At 43.3% G+C, this 3,754-nt stretch overlaps 1 non-coding gene across 1 annotated transcript; it reads right to left on the reverse strand.

Moving 5' to 3' along the window:
- Positions 1–225: 225 nt before the first annotated feature.
- Positions 226–297, reverse strand: TRNAE-UUC (transfer RNA glutamic acid (anticodon UUC)). Its single transcript has one exon. It is a non-coding gene; the product is annotated as a tRNA-Glu (tRNA).
- Positions 298–3,754: the final 3,457 nt, after the last annotated feature.

Raw genomic sequence — 3,754 nt, forward strand, 5'->3', positions numbered from 1 at the left:
ATTAATATTTATATTACTGACAAGGTTGATAGTTAACATATTGTAGTTCATATATATCCGAGCTTAAGGGAGCGGTGCCGAGTGTAGTTCATTCATCCCATACCGCGTGCATCACTCGTAGCTTTTGTGAAAAATTCCATTTCTCGTACTCATATTTGTGATCTAGCGAGTCACGACTACCAACAGGACTTTTACTTATCTGTCACAACTGTAGAGCTAAAATCATTCCCATGCCGGGAATCGAACCCGGGCCTCCTGGGTGAAAGCCAGGTATCCTAGCCACTAGACCACATGGGAGTTGTATACAATGCGTATTCCTCCGTATTATTCCATACCTCATGTTAACTGACAGTCGCGTTTGGTGGATGTCATTTGTTGTGTGAAGTTACTGTAGTTAAGGATCGTTAACTATACATTTAAAAGTAATCATATGGAAGTACTGATATGCAGATTAACGTTATTGGTTTACCTTTTCTATGCACTGAAGATTAACATTCTCAGAGGTCCGTGGGTGGTAATTGGAGTACCGGTACGTTGTCTCAGGAGGTTGTGAGGGAGTTGGGAGTAGGTTCTGAGAAACAGAAGTTACAGTATACTTATGTGTATTGATTTCACTGTGGCTTGAATTGTTTACCTAGAAGACTTATGCCCACATATGGAAATTGTATTTGAGAAGATGCAACAGTTTAGGACGTGAAGGCATGAGGAGGTCAGGTCGAGCTGAAATTATTATTTTCTCCGAAATTTCCATATGTTGGTAGAATTCGTCGAGAATGTGTATGGTTGTTCATAACGTTTGTGAGTCGGAGAAAGGAATTTTGTATGACCTATGTGAAACTCATGTGTTGCATACTGTCTTTACAATGGCACCAGCCGCTGGAGAGGGACACCTTCCCGAGTATGTGCCCATACACTTGGATGGAAGAACTACCCAAATATACAAACGTCCCTAAACTCCCCCCCCCCACTCCTTCCCGAAAGGAGGATGGTGGACTGCTGTGTTAGTTTCCTGTGGGCCACACCAGGTGTACCTTATGTTCTGATGATCACGGGGTTGCACCTACCAATACTATTAAATCGATGGTACCATGACAGGTAGATAAAAGTGTATGTGAATAACTTATGATAAATATGTGACGTTACACACACACACACACACACACACACTCGCTGGTGCAGTGGTAACGCTCTCGCTTGCCAACTGGTGGACTGGAGTTCGCGCCTCGCTCAGGTTGCGAAAAGTTTCACTGACGAAGTGGGTGGTTACTGTCCCCCTTGAGCAAGGGGACGGGTGTGTGCGTGTGTGAAGGTCACAGCCTTGCCCTTAGATCGGACTATATGAGCTCTCAGCTCCCTTCCGGGAGGGTAAAAGCTGACGATCACGACCATCAAGTGATCCTGACCGACCCGGTGAATTACACACAGCGAGAGAAATAGAGGGAGGGGGGGAAAGAGAAAGGGAAGTTGAAAGAGAGGAAGATATAGAGGGAGAGGGACTGCGAGAAAGATGGAGAGGGAGACAGAGGGGAAGTAGATAGACGGGGAGAGAGATGAGAGGAAAATATATTGGGAGGGGAGTGGGAGAGGGAAGAAGGAGAGAGAGGGAAGTCTCGTTCAAATGTCTGTATCTGGATGTTAAAATATTCTTGCTGGTTTAATGAAGTTGGCTTGTGTTTTGGTGGATGTGTAAAAGATCTTGTCAAAGGAAGTAAAACTATGACAGAAACCTCAAGTGGCTGTGTCTATGGTGTATGTTATACTGGTCCGGTGAGCGAAGCGAGAAATAATTATACTTCAGCCGAAATTTGGTGCGTAAAATTCATGTCACATATGGCTTGTAAAATATCCCTGTTGAAGGAGCACCAAAACATTGTTAGTTTCTCAGCCATTGAACCAGCAGTGGTACGAGTATGTACCACCATTCTGAAACTGTCATGGAAATTGCCTTCCTGCAGTAGAGCAAAAAGGAACAGAAAAACATCACAAAATTTCCATAAGGCAAGAACAGAGCATGAAAGCATTGTTTTCTCATAGCTATTAGGCCAGTCATGGAACATCGTACCTTTTTGAAACTCATTTACCGTAAATTGCCTTCCAGTGGTACCAGCATTTCCCCTCCCCCCCTCCACCCCAAAAAAGTCAAGTGTAGCGAAAAGGTCAAATATACACCCTTGTCTGCTCGGATACGTTTCACATCGGTGGTGTGGATGCCTGTTTCTTGATTTTATTCTTGTTATCTACACACGATTTTGTTAAGCTCGGGAGAGGGGTTACGTATAGCAATCCTGAGCTTCTCCATTACCAGGAATCTTCATTAAACTGAGCAGCTTTGTCTGCAGGCAGCAATAATAATAAAAATACCAGTACGTCATCAGTTAAATGATTAATCTTGTAATACGGTGACCTCTTTCTACAGTCTTTCCTGCTGCCTGATGACAAGTATATGAAACTTAAAAGACCTCTCATACTAGATGGGTTAATGAACGTTGCAGATGATGACCCTTGTAGTTAGAAGTCTCATCTAAGCTGAATAAAATCCTTCCAAGGCAGCAGCAGTAACAGAGGAGTCCTTCTTAAGCTGAGAAAACTCGTCTCAAGGTTGCAAGAATAACATAAAACAAAAAAGTCATCAGAGTGAAGTGGTTGTCTTCTTCCGGGCCAGTACGAGGCAGTAAAGAACTTTCTGGAACATTGTCCTCCTTGGTCTAACTTTTCTCGGCCGTGTTTTATGTTGAGGCTTTCCGCTTTGGTCCTGCTTCCACAAATTTTACCTCACGTCTTTCTCTCCAGGACAATTTGCCATATTATTCATTCTCAGCGCTGTGAAGCTGAGTACCCTGCACGTAATTCCTTTCGTACAATGACTATTATTAATTCATTTAAGCCCGCCGATTTTATTAACTCTGGAGAGGCCATTTGTAGCTGAACAAACCACTTCTAGCGACAGTGTTGGAAACAATGTCCATTAACCAATTCATATACTGATTCTTCCTGAGCTGCATAAAAAGGTTTGAAGGTAGGAACAACGTAGCATCATCAAGCTCCCGAGGTTAACTATGTAGTTCCATACTTGTTTAATCAGTGATATGTATGTGCAGTCCTGATGTCTGAAGCAGTACAAAGTCAATGGATTTTTTTTTTTTTCACACACACCACAAAGCCAGCCAGGAAACAGGACGTGTGTACTGGGCAATCCCCAGGTCCTGTCCTCCCCCCTTACTGTTTTTTAACCAGCCCATACACCACTGACCGGGCTAATGTATGGCCCGGCCAGCAATATATAGGTGCAGGGAATCTTTAAACAACAACATCAGTGAATTTTGTTCTCTAGTTCCAGGAGGCGAATTTTGGAAGAGATGTACTGTACATTGTAGATCCCTATTACCCTTTGCATCCGACGACGTCTTTTTCATGTTATTCATGGTACCGTCAGACGATTTTATTCACCTTAAGAAAGACTCCCCGAACTGAGGAGAAAAGATAAAACTTCACTGCAGAAAGTTCACCTGAAGATGATTGAAAAGGTCTGGAGGTAACAAGAATAAACCAACTGATTACGTCAGCGGAATCATGGGGCTAAGCAAGAAACTGGGAAACACAGGTGCATTGTTCGCTGTCCAAACAACTGCAGTCCCCTCCAACCGTACGTCATTGCCGGTGCGCTGATGGATTGTATGGGATTAATTATTTTGCCCTCAGTTTAGAGGTTTTCCCATAGTGAGTTTTAGCTTTCGCTGAATTACGATATCGAGGG

Source organism: Coenobita brevimanus, chromosome 23, assembly GCF_032717465.1.
Source record: "Coenobita brevimanus isolate Jiangsu-jjx chromosome 23, ASM3271746v2, whole genome shotgun sequence".
NCBI lineage: Eukaryota > Metazoa > Arthropoda > Malacostraca > Decapoda > Coenobitidae > Coenobita > Coenobita brevimanus.